The sequence below is a fragment of the Scyliorhinus canicula genome, chromosome 3 (assembly GCF_902713615.1).
Source record: "Scyliorhinus canicula chromosome 3, sScyCan1.1, whole genome shotgun sequence".
Taxonomy (NCBI): Eukaryota; Metazoa; Chordata; class Chondrichthyes; order Carcharhiniformes; family Scyliorhinidae; genus Scyliorhinus; species Scyliorhinus canicula.
In genome coordinates, this window is record NC_052148.1 from 111,332,622 (window position 1) to 111,353,723 (window position 21,102).

The window sequence follows — 21,102 nt, forward strand, 5'->3', positions numbered from 1 at the left end:
ATTCAAAATAAAAGTGGAAATTTGAATCACATGTGGCTTCTGTTAGGCTCAGGACCTTCTGATGCACTACGTCACTTCGACAGTTTCCAGTTTCCTAGCTCTAACGTTCCCCTGCACCAAGACGTCCAACCTCTCTACACCTCCATTCCCCAACAAGACCATCTCAGAGCTCTCCTCCTCTTCTCGAACTGAGCCCTATCCACCACCACTCTCCTCTGCCTTGCAGAGCTTGTTCTCACTTTGAAAAACTTTGCCTTCAACTCGACTCACTTCCTCCATAAAAGATGTTGCTCTGGGTACCCAGATGGATCCTCCCATAGGGAACTGGTGACGTAGTACTGTCACTGGACTAGTAAACCAGAGACCCAGGGTAAAGCTCTGGTGTTTGATTCCAGATGGTGGAATGTGAATTCAATCACATTTTAAAAAGCTGTAATTAAAAGTCTAATATTGACATATTGACCATGAAACCATTGCAATTGTTGTAAAAACCCAAATGGTTCAATCATGCCATTTAGGGTAAGAAATCTGCCATGTTTACATGGTCTGGTGTACATGTGACTCCAGGCCCACAACAATGTCCCTTAATTGAAATGGCTAAGTAAGCCACTCCTTCACAAGATTCATTAGGGATGGGCAATAAATTTTAAGCCTTGCCAGTGATGTTCACATCCCATGAAAAAAATAAATATGGAAAGCCTCTGTTTAAAGTTAAACAGGATGTTGTCTCAAATGATAAGTCAAGTTGACTCCAAGGGCCTTGGATGGAAATAGTGATGACATTGAACATTTGTCTCTTATTACTGGACAAATGAGTAAGCGATTGACATGTGACAACCATCAGCTCCCAAGAAACAAAGTATATAAATGGGTTGTTGAGAGGGATGTGATGTTCTTTGATTTCTGAATAAGGATGACTTTGAAGTGTAGAGTCTTACAAAGAACATCAAGTGATGTATTGAACAAAGCTAATTTATTTACACTACAACTAAACAGATTTGACTTGCTTGCTAAGATATAAAAGATAACAGATTGACTAAAACTATGATTCTAACTACAGAGCTCCTGATAACACGACTATTCACTATCTCGTCTAACAACCTAGTCCCCGAGTATCGTGTGATCCACGTGTATACGCTTATCGCCATCTAGTATTGGATGTAGCTGAGAATGAGAAGCAAGGGTTAATAGCTAGAACAATCCAGAATTAATGGGACACATTAGTGGAAAGTTACAAATAAGGGAGTTATTATTGAATTCGTGAGCCGACTCATGACTGTAAGCCAAATAGCCTCGAGAAACAAGGAAGATGGCTGGATGACGGAATATGAAATGTGGGAGCCATTGATACAGTGGCTAAACACCCGCTGTTTTTGCTAAAATTGCTATATACTCATGTGCCAATAGATAAATTTAAAATCTGTAAAATCATGTATCGAAACTATGGCAAAAACAAGCTATGCTTTGTAATGGGGGCAAGCTCAAGTGAATGTAAGGGACAGCCCCTTAAAAAAACATATAAAGACAGGATGTTTTGAGCAAAACTTTGGCACACTCAGAGGTGTTTCTTTGGAATACCTAGAGGGCTGCCCCGATCGCAATAAAGAATATTCTAAAGTACGAACGTGTTCGAGACCGTTTCTTCCGGACTGAGAGACAAGTGAATTAGAGACGCATTCACATAGCTACAGTAAATTGTTAACCCTTCATTATCCTTTCAATACACACATTGTCACAAGGGAAAGTACACTTCAGGTAAGAATCAGCTTTGGGAGATGGAACATGCTGGCTCAAGCCTAATGCCTGGTTAGGTCAAGGCACTTGAGAGCAGAAGAGACTGTCACCGCCATTGACAACGGAAACTTTCATCCGTCCGTTTGTCCAATCCGGGGCCAGTAACCCCTTCTGAGGAGACTACTGCTGCCAGCCATGGAGATCAGCATCTCTCTGCCTCTGCCTTATGTCCATCTGGTACTGGTAAACTGTTCTCACCTGTTATGGATCATCTGGCTTTTCTATCTATTTAACTTATGTATCACATCTAAACAGCTGCTTCTTAATAAAGTGCTTTAACATCACCCGTGATCTTGACAAAATCTTAGACCTTTCCCTCGATGGAGATACTTCAAAACCACGCTTTTAAAAAACCTTGGGCTGGATTCACTGCACTCCGACGCCAAAATCGTGTTCGACGATGGGGTGGAGAATCCAGTTTCATGCACGAAATCAGGACCGGTGCCGGTTCTGTGATTCTCCACCCCCCGAAAAGCGGTGAGTGCACTGCGCCGAGTATCCACCACCTGCGGCCATTGCCTGAGGCCCACCCCGCTATTCTCCCGGCCCCGACCGGCTGAATTCCCAATGGTGTATTTCTAATGTGGTCCTGCCATTCGGGAAACTCGCGAGGCGGCTGCATACTTGGTCTGCAGCCGCCACAGTCGGGGCTGGCCGATCGGAGGGCAGGGGGGCCTCATTCTGGACTGGGATATTTTTGTGCGGGCGGTCCGGGTCGGGTGAACAGCCGATCGGGGGCACCATTTCCGTGGTCCAGGTCCGTGGGCTGAGCCCGCCGTGCACGGCCTCTGACCCAGAAGTGAGGGGGGCAGTATCGGCAGCTGGAGATCTATGACAGCTGCCTGCTAGTCCCCTGCAAGACGGTGAATCTGTGGACTTTTGACACCAGTTTTCCTGGCGTAAAAGACCACAGTTTTCATGACGGCTTGGGGACATAGTCCCGAAAAGGGAGAAACCAGCCCCTTATGTTGGATACTGAAGAATGAATGATGGAGAATAGGGAAAGCAACTCGAGTGACTGGGTGTCTTCTTTTCGTCTCGGACGTCCCTGCGACTTTAATCAACACTTCCTTTTCTACCTTTGATCCTCAAGAACCTCCCAGACTATTCAAATGCAAGATTCAAGGAAAGAAAATAAAAGAATGAAGGCAAGAAAGGAAAGCTAATTTCCACACAGCAAGGTTGAATAAACAATAAATGTGATAAATTTTGAATAATTGTATTTGATGGTGTTGGTAGAGGGCTAATAATTCATCAGGGTATTGGGAAACACACTGCACTCTGAGCAGTGCCACATGATTTTTCTTACATTCACCTGAACAGATAGATGAGGCCTTGGTTTAATTTCTCATCTGAAAGATAACACTCCGGTAATTTCAGCCTCCATTAATAATGGAGTAAAATGTCAGCCTGGATTAAGAACAGTAGAGCCAAATTCACTCTCCTAAATTGGAGTTGCAAGCGCAGAAATATTACTATTTCCCAAATCATTTTATAGGCTCCTGGCTTGTAAATTAACTTTAATTGCTTTTAATTGTTTAATCACCCATTTTATTTATTATCAAGGATTGTTGTTGGTGTGAGTGGGTTGGGCCGAAACTGGGAGAGGAAAGATGGAGACTGACTGACCCTTTACATGTAGAGTCTTTGTCATTAATTTTACAACCAAGGTGGAAGGAGTGCGCAGTTGATCTAGTCCCACTACTCTGCAGGTCACAACATTAATGTAAATGTTTAATTCAATCACCAAAATGGCCAATTAATTATCTTCGCTACTGTTACACCCAGAATTAGAGAGACTCAGCTTTAATCTGGTGTTTCAATAAATACAGAATGACTGACTTATTATAAAATGAAACTTCTTTTTTTGCAAAGCAAGTTGCAAGAACCGGTTAACACACAATTTGTACTCTGAAAGTGCAATTATCTAGCTATCCATCCCTTTTAAATTTCCTCAGCATGCACACACACGCATGTGGACAAAGGAGAAACAAATAGGGTATCTGCCGAGATGGGTGTTGTAACAAAAAAGAATAAAGTTCAGAAGGTTTTCCCTTTGACTGATGACAGATCGTTAGTCCCAATAGATATCTGGAGGTTCTTATCAATGGAGCCTTGGCATAGAGAAAAATAGAGCCAAACCAATCCTTCTTCTTTCAGCCGCTTGGGTTTTGAAATACAGACATGTTCCACAGAGATGGGGATCCTTATCTGGATTCTAGTAACCACATTATTTCAAGCAAAGCAAGGAGTGCGCAAGTTGGGCAGCATTCCCTTTCTCAGTTTTGATGCGACCATCAATCCACACGAGACGGAGAGTTGAAGTGAACTGTGGCTTTAATCAGCTAGAACTGTGCCTGCTTGCGACTGATCTGCACTGAGAGCCGCCTGCAGGGCAGCAGCTCTATATACCTCCCCTCAAGGGGGCGGAGCCGGGGGCGGATCCCACAAGGGCACCAACCGGATACAAAATGGTCTAATACAATACAATGGTCCATAGGTGGAGACCGCAAGGGCAACAACATAGCACAATGCAATAGTGGTGAATGGCTGTCATAATACATTCACCCCTTGTTAAAAAATTGAAGTCTAGCGGGGGTGAGTGGCTCACAGGTTGAGTCTGTCCGGCGCCCTGATCGTGCGCTGCGATCGCCTAAGTTCTGGTTTCGCTGCGGGCATGGGTGTTGAAGTCATTGGTGCGGGCATGGGTGTTGAACTCGTCGATGCGGGCACAGGTGTGGACTCCGGGAGTGTGTCTTCTGGGGCTTCATCCCTGTAGGTCGGCGATGGGGAAGGGGGTATAGTAGTGGGCTGAAGGCCATGTAGGGGCAGGGGCGCGGTTCAGTGTAGGTTGGGGGGGGGGGGTAGGTAGTGGTCATAGGGGATCCTGCGGGTGCCAGGTCCCGGGGGGAGACTGTATCTTGATGGCCGTCGTGGTGCGCCACGTTGGCATGAAGGAGCTGGATCCTCTCGACCAGGGGGTCGGATTTATGGCTCCTCACATGTTTTCAGAGGAGTACGGGCCCCGGTGTCATCAGCCAGGCTGGAAGCGAGACCCCCGGAGATGGATTTCCTGGGGAAAACAAATAGGCGGTCATGAGGGGTCTCGTTCGTGGCTGTGCAAAGAAGTGACCTAATGGAGTGGAGCGCGACAGGAAGGACTTCCTGCCAGGGAAACTGGGAGATTCCTAGATTGTAGGTCCAGGAGGACGGCCTTTCATACGGTCGCGTTCTCCCTCTCCACTTGTCCATTTCCCCGGGGGTTGTACCTGGTAGTCCTGCTTGAGGCGATACCCTTACCGAGCAGGTACTGACACAGTTCGTCGCTCATAAACGAGGAGCGCCGGTCGCTGTGGGTGTAAGTGGGGAAGCCAAACAGGGTGAAGACACTATGTAGGGCCTTAATGAGGGTGGCCGCGGTCATGTCGGGGCAGGGGATTGCAAAGGCGAAGCGGGAGAACTCGACAATGGCGTTAAGAAAATACGCGTTGCGGTTGGTAGAAGGAAGGGGCCCTTTGAAGTCGATACTGAGGCCCTCAAAGGGCTGGGATGCCTTCACCAGGTGAGCTTTATCTCGTTCATAGAAGTGCGGCTTACACTCCGCGCAGATTTGGCAGTCCGTGGTCATGGCTCTGACCTCCTCAGTGGAGTAGCACAGGTTGCGGGCCTTGATGTAGTGGAGAAGCCGGGTGACCCCCGGGTGGCAGAGGCCGTTGTGGATGGCCCGGAGTCGGTCATCTTGCGTGCTGGCGCATGTGCCGCGGGACAGGGCATCTGGGGGCTCGTTGAGCTTCCCAGGACGATACACAATATCGTAATTATAGGTGGAGAATTCGATCCTCCATCTCAAGGTTTTATTGTTCTTGATCTTGCCCCGCTGTGTGTTGTCGAGCATGAAGGCTACCGATCGTTGGTCGGTGACGAGGGTAAACCTCCTACCAGCGAGGTAGTGCCTCCAGTGCCGTACAGCTTCCACAATGGCTTGAGCTTCTTTTTCGACTGAGGAGTGTCGAATCTCGGAGGCATTAAGGGTTCAGGAGAAAAAGGCCACGGGCCTGCCTGCCTGATCAAGGGTAGTGACGAGGGCAACTTCTGACGCGTCGCTCTCCACCTGGGAAGGGATGGACTCGTCTACCGCACACATCACGGCTTTGGCAATATCTGCCTTGATGCGGCTGAAGGCCTGGCGGGCCTCAGTCGCCAGTGGGAAGATGGTAGCTTTGATCAGTGGCCGGGATTTGTCCGCATAGTTGGGAACACACTGGGCATAATAGGAATAGAACCCAAGGCATCTCTTCAGGGCCTTGGGGCAGTGGGGGAGGGGGAGTTGCAGGAGGGGTCGCATACGGTCGGGGTCGGGCCCTACGACGCTGTTTTCCATGACATAGCCGAGTATGGCTAGTCGGGTTGTGCAGAAAATGCATTTCTCCTTGTTATAAGTGAGGTTGAGGGCTTGGGCGGTTTGGAGAAACTTCTGAAGGTTGGAGTCGTGGTCATGCTGGTCGTGGCCGCAGATGGTGATGTTGTCCAAGTATGGAAATGTGGCCCGCAGCCCGTACTGGTCCACCATTCGTCCATCATTCTTTGCAAGACAGTTGGTGACGCCAAAGGGAACCCGGAGGAAGTGGAAGAGGCAGCCGTCTGCCTCAAAATCCGTGTAGTGGCGGTCCTCCAGGCGGATTGGGAGCTGGTGGTATGCGGACTTCAGATCCACCGTGGAGAACACCCGGTAGTGTGCTATCCGGGGGAGAGGGTACGCATCGAGGTGCGTGTACCGGTTTATGGTTTGGCTGTAGTCTACAACCATCCAGCTCTTTTCCCCGGTCCTGACGACCACCACCTGAGCTCTCCAGGGGCTATTGTTGGCCTCGATGATCCCTTCCCGCAAGAGTCACTGGACCTCGGACCTGATAAAAGTCCTGTCTTGGATACTGTATCACCTGTTCCTGGTGGCGACAGGTTTACAGTCGGCGGTGAGATTTGCGAAGAGCGGGGGAGGATCGACCTTCAAGGTCGCGAGGCTACAAACGGTGATAGGGGGTAGGGACCCGCCGAACTTCAAGGTCAGGCTCCTGAGGTTGCACTGGAAGTCCAGTCCCAACAGAAGAGGAGTGCAGAGATCGGGGAGTACATATAGTTTAAAGTTTGCGTATTCGACGCCCTGTATCGCGAGGTTCGCGACTGTGTACCCCCGGATCTGCACGGAGTGCGATCCGGAAGCAAGGGAGATTGTTTGAAGTGCGGGGGAGATTTGGAGCGAACAGCGCCTTACCGTGTCTGGGTGTACGAAGCCCTCCGTGCTCCCGGAGGCAAACAGGCAAGGCGTTTCGCGTCCATTGACCCGGACGGTCATCAAGGGTGACCGCGCCGAGTTGTGGGTAGCCGGCGTGGTCAGAGGTGATGGTGTGGCCCCAAGATGGTGGCCCCTGGGGGTCGCACGTCTCGGGGGTGTTGCAGATGGCGGCCAAGATGGCGGCCCCCATCAGTTGCACGTGTTGGGCGGCGAGGAAGATGGCATCCAAGATGGCGGTCCCCATGAGTCGCACATGGTGGGCCGCGTGGGAGACAGCAGCCAAAATGGCGCCCCCCGTGAGTCGCACATGTTGTGCAGAGTCAAACATGGCTGCCCCCAAGGACAACACTAGGCGGATGACGCATCCGAAGGAGGCAGGCACGCAGCCACGCTGAAGGATCTGTGGGCTTGTGAGTCCGAGAGTCAGGCCTGTGATCTGGAGGACTTGGACCTGGCCGGGCAAACTTTGGAAAAGTGTTGTTTCTTGCCGCAGTCGCTACAGTTTGCGTTCCGAGCCGGGCAGCGCTGCCTGGGGTGCTGGTGCTGGCTGCAGAAATAGCAGGGTAGCCCCCCCCGGGTTGGGCGGGCAGCCGCGTGGCACCAGCCTGGGGTACTCTCTGGTCGGGTGTCCACGAGGGGCCGCGTGGTCTGAGGGGAAAGCGTTGAGGCTCTGAAACGCTACTTCTAGAGAGGTGGCTAGCTTTACCATTTCTTCTCGGTCGAGGACGCGCTTCTTGAGCAGGCGCAGTCTGACGTTGTTGGACCGGACTCCAGCGACATAGGTCGTCCCGGATGGGATGTGTTGTGAGGCCGTGACGGGCTTGTAGTTGCAGTTTCGTGCGAGTACTTTCAGGTCGCGTAGGTACTCCTTCAGCGATTCCCCGGGGCGTTGGCGGTGAGGAGGTACTGCGCATACACTTCGTTCACCGGCCTCACGTATTCAGGATCGTGATCGCTTCTGCGTCTGTGGTCGCTTCCTCGATTTGCATGGTGTTATGGGAGCGGCGTTTTCAGAACCCCAAAAGATATCATGGAGTTTAACCAACCTCTCCCTTTAATGTATTGTTGCTTTTGAAGCACACGGCCTGGTCTCCAGGTGTGGTATTACAATTATGGACACATGGGTTTTTAAACACAAAACAATGTTTTTTCCATGAATTCAACTTAACCTTTTAAAATAAACATTGGATCATTTACCACCCCTTTCTTCAAAGATAACCCCGAAAATAATACAACACTAAATTATCCCTCAAAATGTTCCTTCAAACCTCCAAAAGACTTAACACCTTTAAACATAAACACATCAGGTTACAGACATTACTATTATGAGTTTAAATCACCCAAATGATTTAGAGATAGTCTTTCCTGGCAGAGATCACCGCAGATCCAGCTCACTGCAAACACAGACACACCCAAGCTCTTTTCCTCAAAACTGAAACTAATACTCCCAAAAAGCAGAAGTGAGCTCAGCTCAGCTCCCCCACCCTCTGACATCACTTCAGTAATATGAGCTGCTCCATTCTTAAAGGCATATTGATTAAACATCCATTTCTTAAAGGTTGTCACATGACAATGGAGATTTGATGGCTCACCCGGGCATGGAGGAGGCTCAGCTTCTGTTCGTCGGTGACGGAGCGCGAGGAGGAGGCGGCGAGGTAGGTCTCGAAACATCGAAGCCAGTGCGAAAAAATTCCTTTGGCTTCAGCTGCCTGTGGGTCGAGTTCCAGTTGGTCAGGTTTAAGGGCTGCTTGCATCGCGATGTTGTAGCTGATTAAATTGATGTGACCATCAATCCACACGAGACGGAGATTTGAAGTGAACTGTGGCTTTAATCAGCTAAAACTGTGCCTGCCTGCGACTGCTCTGCACTGAGGGCTACCTGCAGGACAGCAGCCCTATATACCTCCCCTCAAGGGGATGGAGCCAGGGGCGGAGCCCACAAGGGCACCAACCTGATACAATGCAATATAGTGGTGAATGGCTGTCATAATACATTCACCACAAGTTTATTCCCAACTGAGTTTTTTAAAAGTTCTTAACACCTTTGTCAGATGATATTTAGTAAATTACTAGGGCTCTGTTCTTAAAACTGTTTTTTTCTACCGCCATTAAAGTAATTACTGTTCAAATAAGCCGGGAAATGTGCTGCGGGTGGCACGGAACCCCCCCCCCCCATCCCTCCTCCGGTTTGCCAACATTAAACAGTTCTGGCAAAGTGGAAATCTTCACCTATTTCTTTTTTTGGGGACTTAGGCACATTGTGAATTTCCAGGCTTTCTTGCCCTGAATACTCCTTTGTGGTGGGCTTGTAGGAGAGGAGGATGGGGGGGCAGGAAAACTGGAAAAGGGATGTTTCTCCAATGCATTCCTGCCACCAAGAAGCCTGCCTGGGGGTGGCTGGGAATAGGATCAGCTGCCTTCTCTGTGGAAGTGGGCAGATAGTTAAGTAGGTAAAGGCCCCAATTGGAAGTGATTTTGTAGCCTCATTCCCACCCATTGCTTAGAGGCCACCACCATAATGGATGTGGCTCTCTGGCGGCAGGTCAAAGTGGAAATTCCATGCCCCAATGACAAGGCCACAGGCATTAAAGTCTACACCTGTGGCCCAAACAACACCTGTAGAGGGGTCTTCCCTCCAAAGGTGCCTGACAGCTTTAGCCTTTTGAATTGAAAACAGGCCTCAGAAGGCCACCTATGTTGAGGGGCCTTTGTGGTCCTTGGCCTGCCTCATTAGCGTTTATTTCTTTTGGTGGGGCTGTCAAGTCTCCAGACCTATGGGCCCTCTGATTGGGCCGGCAGCACTGAGAGTCTCCTTGCTGTCCTCAACAGGATGGTGCACATGGAGGCTCCAAAACCAGGGGCTGGTTTAGCTCACTGGGCTAAATCGCTGGCTTTTAAAGTAGACCAAGCAGGCCAGCAGCACGGTTCGATTCCTGTACTAGCCTCCCCGGACAGGCGCCGGAATGTGGCGACTAGGGGCTTTTCACAGTAACTTCATTGAAGCCTACTCGTGACAATAAAGCGATTTTCATTTTCGTTTCATAAGGAGCGCACCTTCCAAACGACTGTGCTGCTGGTCTCGTTACCAGCAAGTTAGGATTCCACACCCCTTTTTAGTCCTGATGTTAAGGTTCAGAGGTTCAAGGGAAAATCCAAAGTTTCTACTTCAGATGTCCTGAACCAGATGGGTGTTTTTTTCTGATTTTCATGTCCTCTTGCAGATTTCCATGTTTGAGCCTCTCCTTGTCCTTTCCTCTGTTTTGCTACTTACACATACTTCTATTATTTCAAGGGCCAATATTACAAAATTATGTTTTTAGTGTCACCGACACACTTGGAAACTTCACATAAAGTTGTAATTAATGTCTCTCCACTGCCTGATTCAAATGCTTATTCGCAATATCTCAGCTTCCTACTGAGTAGTCTGAAGGTCATTCAACCCAGTAACTCCTTGGGCGGGATTCACCGACCCCCCCCCCGCCGGGTCAGAGAATTGCCGGGGGGCAGCGTGAATCCTGCCCTCGCTGGCTGCCGATTTCTCCGGCACCGGGGATTTGGAGGGAGCAGGAATCGTGCCCCCCCCCGCCGATTCTCCGGCCCAGGATGGGCCGAGTGTCGCTCCGTTTTTTGCCGATCCCGTCGCCGTAAATTGGAGTAGGTCCTCACCGGCGGGCCGGGGTTCTTGGGGATTAATACTCCTTCTGAAAAACATGAACCTGGCAGAAGGGCAGGGAGCCGAGAAAGTGAGTAGCCATATTTGCTCACAGGCAAAGAGCCCGGGGTACTGGACTTGCCATCCCAGTGCTCGGTGGGGGTTGGAGAAATCCTGGCTGGAGGTGGGGGACCCTCCACAGGGTTGGGCCGCCATGGTGAGGGAGGTGCCTCCACGGTGGCCTGGCCCGCGATCGGGGCCCACCGATCCGCGGGCGGGCCTGTGCTGTGGGGGCAATCTTTCCCTCCGCATCGGCAGCTGTGGTCCTCCACCATGGCTGATGCGGAGACGAAGCCCTCTGCGCATGCGCGGGGACGACACCAACACACGCTGGCGCTCCCGCACATGCGATAACTCGCGCCGGCCGGCGGAGGATTACGCATCTTTTGGGGCGGCCCGACGCCTGTGTGGTTCATGCCACTCCTCGGCGCCGGGACCACCGCCCCGCTGGGTCAGGGAGAATTCCTCCTCTTATCTATTTTAGCATCTGTTGTTTCTCTCTCTTTTTCAAAAGCCCATTATGGATTTGTTTATCTTTGTTTTCATCTGTGTAGGGTACTAACCTGAAATGTCGACTTGCTTTTACCATTTAGACACTGACTGACAGTCCGGCTGTGTATTTTCAAATAAGAACAGAACAAATGATGCACCATCGATTGCACGCGAGGCGAGTGATTTACCAATGTCAGGCTTTAATTAACTAGAACACAGCCTGGCGATCGTCTACAGTGGAAAGGAACAATCGTCAGGCTTCTGAGCATTTATACCTCGTTGATAGAGGCGTGGTTAACTCAGCCTCTCGGCCAATCGGTCGAGAGGCACATGACCGACCAGGGCCAATGGTAAGCCGAAGTTCTGGCCCAATGGCAGACGAGTATGCAGATCATATCATCACATTCACCCCTTATGGAGAAGGAAGGCGGGGGGGGGGGGGGGGGGGGGGGGGGGGGGGGGTGAACGAGACCCGGGGGGGGGGGGGGGGGGGGAGAACTGATGATATGAGTAGCCGTCGGGAGAATAATTTTCTCTCCGTACCCTTGTCGAATTTGGGGGCTTGCCACTGGCCCAGACATAACAATATTTACAAAAGGAAGTCCATGGGACCGTAGAACTCTAGATGGATTCGATCAGTCGTTTGGTGGTCCTTGACGTCCTGGCCGAGCGCCGTAGTGGAGGAGGTGTCGTCGGATCGGCTGATGGTCCTGCTGATGTCCTGGAGTCCGGGAGCGATAGACCTCGAGTAGTCTCCGTCACCTGAGCTGGCCGCGGAGACGCCATGGATGAGGGATGGGGAAGCTGAGTGGGGTGCTGGGGTGAAAAAGGGGAGGGGGGGTCTGTGGTGGGGGGGGGGGCTGCACGCCGGCGGGTGCCAGGTCCCGGAGGGAGACCGTGTCCTGCCGACCGTCGGGGTACTCCACATACGCGTACTGCGGGTTAGCGTGGAGTAACTGGACATGCTCCACCAACGGGTCGGACTTGTGCACCCGCACATGCTTCCGGAGCAAGATGGGCCCGGGGGTGACCAGCCACGTCGGGAGAGGGGATCCGGAGGACGACTTCCTGGGGAAAACAAGAAGACGCTCATGAGGTGTCTGATTAGTTGCAGTACAGAGGAGTGAGCGGATAGAGTGCAGTGCATCGGGGAGCACCTCTTGCCATCGGGAAATAGGGAGATTTCTAGACCGGAGGGCTAGTAGTATGGTCTTCCAGATGGTACCATTCTCCCGCTCGACCTGTCCGTTACCCCGGGGGTTATAGCTGGTCGTCCTGCTAGAGGCGATGCCCCTGTCAAGCAGGAATTGACGCAGCTCGTCGCTCATAAATGAGGACCCCCGATCGCTGTGAATGTACGCGGGGTAGCCGAACAGTGAGAAGATGGAGAGTAGGGCCTTAATGACGGTCGATGTGATCATGTCGGGACAGGGAATGGCGAAGGGGAAGCGGGAGTGTTCGTCGATAACCGCCAGGAAGTAAATGTTGCGGTTGTTAGAGGGAAGGGGCCCCTTGAAGTCAATGCTGAGACGTTCAAAGGGGCGGGATGCTTTGATCAGGTGTGCGCGCTCGGGGCGGTAGAAGTGCGGTTTGCACTCGGCGCAGATGTGGCAGTCACGGGTTACTGTCCTGACTTCCTCGATAGAGTAGGGCAGGTTGCGGGCCTTAATGAAGTGGTGTAGGTGGGTCACCCCTGGATGGCAGAGGTCTGCGTGGAGGGAGCGGAGGCGGTCTATCTGCACGCTGGCGCAGGTACCGCGGGACAGGGCATCAGGAGGCTCATTGAGCTTCCCAGGACGATACAAGATATCATAGTTGTACGTGGACAACTCGATCCGCCACCGTAAAATCTTGTCATTTTTGATCTTGCCCCTTTGTGCATTATCAAACATGAAGGCTACTGACCGTTGGTCTGTGAGGAGGGTAAACCTCCTGCCGGCCAAATAGTGCCTCCAATGTCGCACGGCTTCGACTATGGCCTGGGCTTCCTTTTCCACAGATGGGTGGCGTAGTTCGGAAGCCTGGAGGGTTCTGGAGAAGAAGGCCACGGGTCTGCCCGCTTGGTTCAGGGTGGCCGCCAGAGCTACTTCTGAAGCGTCGCTCTCGACCTGGAAGGGGAGGGCCTCGTCAATGGCACGCATCGTGGCCTTTGCGATGTCCGCTTTGATGCGGCTAAAGGCCTGGCAGGCCTCCGTCGACGGCGGGAAGGTCGTGGTTTGCATGAGGGGACGGGCCTTGTCCGCGTAGTTGGGAACCCATTGGGCGTAGTATGCGAAAAACCCTAGGCAGCGTTTGAGGGATTTGGGGGTATTGGGGAGAGGGAGTTCCATCAGGGGGCGCATGCGTTCGGGGTCGGGGCCTATCACTCCGTTACGCACTACGTAGCCGAGGATGGCTAGGCGGTCGGTGCTAAACACGCATTTATCCTTATTGTACGTGAGGTTAAGGAGTTTTGCGGTTTGGAGGAATTTCTGGAGGTTGGCGTCATGGTCCTGCTGGTCGTGGCCGCAGATGGTGACATTATCAAGGTACGGGAAGGTAGCCTGTAATCCGTACTTGTCGACCATTCGGTCCATCTCCCTTTGGAAGACCGAGACCCCATTCGTGACGCCAAACGGAACCCTAAGGAAGTGGTAGAGGCGCCCGTCAGCCTCGAACGCGGTGTACAGTCGGTCACTCGCGCAGATGGGGAGCTGGTGGTAAGCGGACTTAAGGTCCACAGTTGAGAAGACCTTGTATCTCGCGATCTCGTTTACCATGGTAGAGATACGGGGGAGAGGATACGCGTCCAGTTGCGTAAACCGATTGATGGTTTGGCTATAATCGATGACCATCCGGTTTTTCTCCCCCGTCCGGACCACCAGCACTTGGGCTCGCCAGGGACTGTTGCTGCCCTCGATGACCCCTTCCGTCAGCAACCTCTGGACCTCGGACCTGATGAAGGATCGGTCCTGGGCGCTGTACCGTCTGCTCCGTGTGGCGACGGGTTTGCAATCGGGGGCGAGGTTAGCAAACAGGGAGGGAGGGTCTACTTTGAGGGACGCGAGGCTGCAGACAGTGAGGGGGGGGTATAGGGCCGCCGAATTGAAAAGTCAAGCTCTGCAGGTTGCACTGGAAGTCCAGTCCTAGGAGTGCCGGTGCGCAAAGGTCAGGGAGGACAAGGAATTTATCATTTTTAAAAACCTTCCCTTGGACCGTGAGGTCCGCGATGCAGCACCCGGTGATGTGGACGGAGTGCGAACCTGAGGCTAAACCGATTTTGCGTGTTACGGGATGGACAGGGAGCGCGCAGCGTCTTACCGTGTCAGGGTGAACGAAGCTTTCCGTGCTCCCGGAGTCCAGCAGGCAGTCCGTCTTGTGGCCGTTGAGGTGGATCAGCGTAGTCGTTTTGGCGAGCGTGCGTGGATGAGACTGGTCGAGTTGAACGGCCGCGAGCCGTGGAGAAAATCCGTCGTCGCTGTCCGATTCCATGCTGGAGGGACCTTGCGTGGCAGATGTGGAAGCCGGTGGCCAGGATCCCCAGGTGAGGTCTGTTCCCCAAGATGGCGGCGCCCAGGACCCGCACGTGGGGTAGGGGCCCCAAGATGGCGGCGCCCAGGACCCGCACGTGGGGTCGGCACCCCAAGATGGCGGCGCCCAGGAAGCCCTCGTGGCCGCTGGAGGCGGAGCTAGCGTTGCCGGCGCTGTGAGCGGAGAGGCGCGCAGGCCGGCTCCAAGAGGTGAGTGACCGGCATCAGCTGTGGGGATGCACAAGCCGGCTCCAGGACGCCGGCTAGGTGCATCAGCTGTGGGGATGCGGAAGCCGGCTCCAGGACGCCGGCTAGGTGCATCAGCTGTGGGGATGCGGAAGCCGGCTCCAGGACGCCGGCTAGGTGCATCAGCTGTGGGGATGCGGAAGCCGGCTCCAGGACGGCGGCTAGGTGCATCAGCTGTGGGGACGCGCAGGCCGGCTCCAGGACGGCGGCTAGGTGCATCAGCTGTGGGCGGAGGTAAGGCGCGCGGGCCGGGTGCGGGGGGCCGGGGGCGGGGGGGAGCCGAGTCGCGCTGCGGGCAGGCAGGGACCGGGGGGCCCGGAGAGGCGAGCCGGTCGGGCGCCGGGGCCCGGGGGTGGGGGGAGCCGGGGTCCGGGAGCGAGGGAAGCAGGGCCGCTGCGGGCAGGCAGGGACCAGGGGGGCCCGGAGAGGTGAGCCGGTCGGGCGCCGGGGCCGGGGGCGGGGGGGAGAAACGTGCGCGGCGGGCAGGCAGAGGCCTGGAGGGGCCGGGGAGGTGCGCATGTCGGCCGGCGGGGCGCGAGTCGGGAGCGGCTGGAGGGGCCCTGGGGGAGAGAGAGAGGCACACAGGCCGTTTGCAGAGGCCTGGGGGAGGGGGGGGAGAGTGCTGTGCAGCTTCCAGAAGTGCTGCAGCCAGCGATTTGGCCTGGCAGACCGTGGAGTAGTGGCCCTTCTTCCCGCAGCTCTTACAGAGGGCGGAGCGGGCTGGGCAGCGCGAGCGAGGGTGCTTAGCGTACCCACAAAAGTAGCAGCGGGGCCCCGCGGATTTATCGGGGCGCCCCGCGGCACAAGCCTGAGGGAGGCCGGGAGCGGTGGGTAGCTGGTGGGAAGCGTGCCTGGCCAGGGTCATAGGTGCGAGCGCTTTGATCTGCGACCTCCAGGGAGGCGGAGAGAGTCAGTGTCTCCGTTAAACTGAGTTCGTCTCTTTCCAGCATCCGCTGGCGGATCACGGGGGACAGCATCCCAGCCACGTAAGCGTCTCTGACGAGTAGCTCCATGTGCTCTGTAGCGGACACCGCTTCACAGGCGCAACCTCTCCCCAGGGCACAGAGGGCCCGGGCGTATTGGTCTAGAGACTCACCGGGGACCTGCTTTCTGGTGGCCAGCAGATGTCGAGCGAATACCCTGTTGATCGGTTTGAGGAATTGTCCTTTTAGCTTCCGTATAGCGTCATCATAATCTGTTTCGTCTTCGATTATTGAGTAAGCGGCAATACCCACGCTGGAGTGGAGGACGTGCAGCTTCTGTGCCCCGGTGGGGGGGGGGGGTGGTTGTAGATGCCAGGAACCCTTCGAGGCAAGTCAGCCAGAGTTTGAAAATTCTGTAGAGTTCGGAGTTTGCGGGCTGATGCGGAGGCATTCGGGCTTGATGCGGAACTCCATCTTCAAAGTTGTAGTTAATTAAATTGATGCACCATCGATTGCACGCGAGGCGAGTGATTTACCAATGTCAGGCTTTAATTAACTAGAACACAGCCTGGCGATCGTCTACAGTGGAAAGGAACGATCGTCAGGCTTCTGAGCATTTATACCTCGTTGATAGAGGCGTGGTTAACTCAGCCTCTCGGCCAATCGGTCGAGAGGCACATGACCGACCAGGGCCAATGGTAAGCCGACGTTCTGGCCCAATGGCAGACGAGTATGCAGATCATATCATCACAACAAATAGGAGCAAAGTAGGCCACTTGGGCCTTAGCATTAGTTCTGCCATTCAACAATATCATGGTTGATCTACCTCAACACCACCTTTTCGCACTATCCCCATATACCTTAATTTCCTTAGTATCTACAAATCTAGCGATCTCAGTCCTGAATATATCAGTGACTGACCACTCATGGTGCTCTGGTGTAGAGAATTCCAAAGATTCAACGGTGCAATTCTCCAGTCTCGTTACGCCCTCGCTCAAGCAAAATGTGGCGGTGAATAGTGGGAGAGGAAAACGAGAACCGCGCCAGGCGCAAGCAGTTTGCGATACAGCCGGCCTGCTCCCGTAGGAAAAATCAGGATCTTGCCATGGCGTGGCAAGAAACAAATTATTACCACTTTAGCATTATTTCCATACAATTAAAGAGAGCCAATACTTATCCACTAGCCTCCAGTCATTCAGCAGCCTCTCCAGTGGTCACGCTGGTGCCGATTAATACTCCTTCTGAAAAACGTGAACCTGGCAGAAGAGCAGGGAGCCGAGAAGGTGAGTAGCCATATTTGCTCACAGGCAAAGAGCCCGGGGTACTGGAATTGCCATCCCAGTGCTCGGTGGGGGTTGGAGAAATCCTGGCTGGAGGTGGGGGACCCTCCACAGGGTTGGGCCGCCATGGGAGGGTGGGGGAGGCACTGGGGTGGGGGGGGGGGGGTGGGAAATGGGAGGGGCAACCATGCGTGGCACCACCATGTCAACCCCTGGATCGAGTGTATCCGTTCTGGGGACAAACCTTGTCCCTGCCCATCTGCCACACCGTCCACCCATAACCCTCATTGACTGCAAAGGCTCAAGGCTATTGCTAACAGGGAATTGGCAATTGTGGTTAAGTGAGCACTTCACACCTCCCAAGTGGATCCCCATGGGTGGGCGGGCCATGTAGCATGTGGGAGTCATTGCCCAGCATCCCAATCAGACCACGGTGCCTGAACACTGTGCTTGAACACTGCAGGAGGTAGCACCGCACGCAGCAGTCAACATCCGAACACCCAGGGGATGGGACTCAGTCCCGGGGACATATCCATGGCCGGAGGGTGGGTGGATCCCTGTGGTAGATGGTGCGGTTCTTGTTTTCTGTCTCTTCTGCTGTTCACCGGCCTCATTTCGCTTGAGTGAGAGCGTAACGAGGTCGGAGAATGGCGTCCTATTTGTATTTCTAATTGCTTGCTGAACATACAGGTTAACATTCTGTGATTCATAGGCAAGGACACCAGATCCTCTGAACGACACCAGGGGCGCGATTCTCGGCTCCCGTGCAGCATCGGGAAGGCAGTCGTGAACTCGGCCGAGTTTCACGACGGCGTTGGTGGTCGCTCCTCTCACCCTATTCACCCCCCCCCCCCCCCCCCCCCCCCCCCCCCCCCCCCCCCCCCCCCCCCCCCCCCCCCCCCCCCCCCCCCCCCCCCCCCCCCCAGGGGGCTAGCAGCAGCGTTGTGAGAAACTCGGCCGCCAGGCCTTTACGCTTGCGTCAAGGCGGCTCACGAGAATGACGCGACGGCGGCGCCTAAGTGACGTCAGCCATGCATGCGCAGGTTGGCCGGCTCCAACCCGCGCATGCGCGGTTGCCGTCTTCCCCTCTGCTGCCCCGCAAGACGTGGCGGCTTGATCTTGTGGGGCGGCGGAGGGGAAAGAGTGCGTCCCTTGGAGACGCCGGCCCGACGATTGGTGGGCACCAACCGCGGGCCAGTCCCCTCCCGAACACGGCCGTGGTGCTCACTCCCTTCTCCGCCCCCCACAAGCCACAAACGAACCTTTGGCGCCATGTTCACGACGGCAGCGACCAGGTGTGCTTGCCGCCGGCATGAACCGGTCGGGAACGTCAGGCCGCTCGGCCCATCCGGGCTGGAGAATCGCCGGTCGCCGTGAAAAACGGCGAGCGGCGATTCTCCGAGCGGGTGGTGGGAGAATCGCGGGGGGGTGCCAGAGCGGCGTGTCGTGAGTCGCCCGGCCCTCCCGAGATTCTCTGACCCGGCGTGGGGAACGGAGAATCGGGCCCCAGATCCATGACGCCTGCATTACTGCAACAGCCTCAGTACTCAACACTGACAACTGCCAATCTCCAGATGCAATTCTGCAACTCATCCGCTTCATTCTGGATCACAACGTCTTCACCTTCGACAACAAGTTCTTCATCCAGACACACGGAACAACCATGGGGACCAAATTCACACCTCAATATGTCAACATCGTCATGCGCAAGTTTGAACAAGACCTCCTCACCACACAGGACCTTCAACTGATGTTATACACCAGATACATCGATGGCATTTTTTTCCTTTGGACCCATGGCGAAGAATCACTGAAACGACTACACAATGACATCAATAAGATCCATCTCACCATCAGACTCACCATGGATTACTCTCCAAAATCGGTTGCACTCATCTCCATCAAGGACGGTCACCTCAGTTCTTCGCTTTACCGCAAGCCCACAGATAACCTCACGATGCTCCACTTCTCCAGCTTCTACCCTAAACACATTGAAGAAGTCATCTCCTTTGGGCAAGCCCTCCGTATACACAGGATCTGCTCAGATGAGGAGGAGCATAACAGACATCTACGGATGCTGAAAGATGCCCTCGTACAAATGGGATATGGCACTCGACTCATCGACCGACAGTTCCAACGCGCCACAGCAAAAGACCGCACTGACCTCCTCAGAAGACAAACACGGGACACAACCGACAGAGTATCCTTCATCGTCCAGTACTTCCCCGGAGTGGAGAAACTACAACATCTTCTTCGCAGCCTTCAACACGTCATCGATGAAGACAAACATCTTGCCACGGTCATCCCCACACTCCCAGTACTTGCCTTCAAACAACCGCGCAACCTCAAACAAACCATTGTTTGCAGCAAACTACCCAGCCTTCAGAACAGCGACCTCAACACCACACAACCCTGCCATGGCAATCTTTGCAAGACGTGCCAGATCATCGACGCGGGTACCACCATTACACGTAGGAACACCACTCACCAGGTACGGGGTACATACTCGTGCGACTCGGCCAACGTTGTCCACCTCATACGCTGCAGGAAAGGATGTCCCAAAGCATGGTACATTGGCGAGATCATGCAGACGCTGCGATAACAGATGACATCTACATGGTGGATGTTTGAGTTGTTGCTCACGGGCTCTGGCTGTCTCAGAGGCTGGATCCCGAGAGTGCGGGAAAACTAGTGCCCTCTGGCTTTATAGTGGCCGTGTCCTGTCTGGTGATTGGCTGCTGTGTTCTGTGTGTTCATTAGTCATCCTGTGTGTCAATCAATGTCTGTCTGTGCACCATCATATACTTGTGTGTATATTATGACAGATCCCAAAAGATTACCAAGCAAAATGAAGCGCTGAAGAATATTACGGCTGCAAATGTGCCACGAGAAGCTGGTAATTATTGGATAGCAACAATAATGCACTGCTCAGTGATGGAAATAAAGACAGGGCATATGCTAGAATTCCATAGATTTTATGGGTTTCCTCTACCTGTGTGAAGCCCTTCCCCTCCAAAATAAATTTTATGAGTTCCCTTTGATTTTCTTTGAAATATCGTGGGGTTCAATCACCTGCATTTCCAATACATCCTCCCAGTAAGCAAAGCCCTGTCCCAAGAGAGAAAGTTTAGAAAACTACTCACATAGCCTCCCTTAACGTGCAATACTGTAAATTTCATGCTATTAATCTTTACCAGCATTCTCCTTCTACATTTCTATGATCAATTTATTTTATTTATACAAGCTGTCCACTCTGACCAAATACATTATTTGGAAAATATAAGACTCATCTAGCAATATAGGTCGTGACATAATTTACCTGACAAGCATTTCCTGATATGATAGCAGCATTAGTACCTGATCAGGGACAGAATTTGTGCTGATAAATATGGCTATCAGACAGTGTAGAATTGTTGAAACAATGCACACAATGAGATGACAGAATATTCTGATAACAGTCCTCACAGTTTCAACAACACAGCATCATTAAACTGCATGGTATCCAGTATGACGCAAGTACCAATTACCAGAAAATATAACCTTGTTGATGTTGCATTGTGCTCTATATAGTACAGCACATTAAATCCACCGTGCTGCTTCAAAATATTGTGTAAGCTGCGGATATTCTACATTTTCGAACTGCTGATTTAGTGCAAGAATTCTCTTGAGCAAAACATGCGTCATTAATTGTTCCTTCAAAAACCAGAGCAAAAAAACAGGTTATGCAGCATAATGCTGAATTTTATATAATATATTATTATAGAGTTAGCAGGATTTTGGCACTAACTGTATTGTACAATTAATGTTTTGCAGTTTGAGAATATTTTTTGCAAAAGCATAATGCTTGCAGCGA

At 53.0% G+C, this 21,102-nt stretch overlaps 1 protein-coding gene across 2 annotated transcripts in view; it reads right to left on the reverse strand.

Moving 5' to 3' along the window:
- Positions 1–21,102, reverse strand: part of zdhhc2 (zinc finger DHHC-type palmitoyltransferase 2) — a 188,960-nt gene that overhangs the window by 136,194 nt on the left and 31,664 nt on the right. The window lies entirely within an intron of this gene.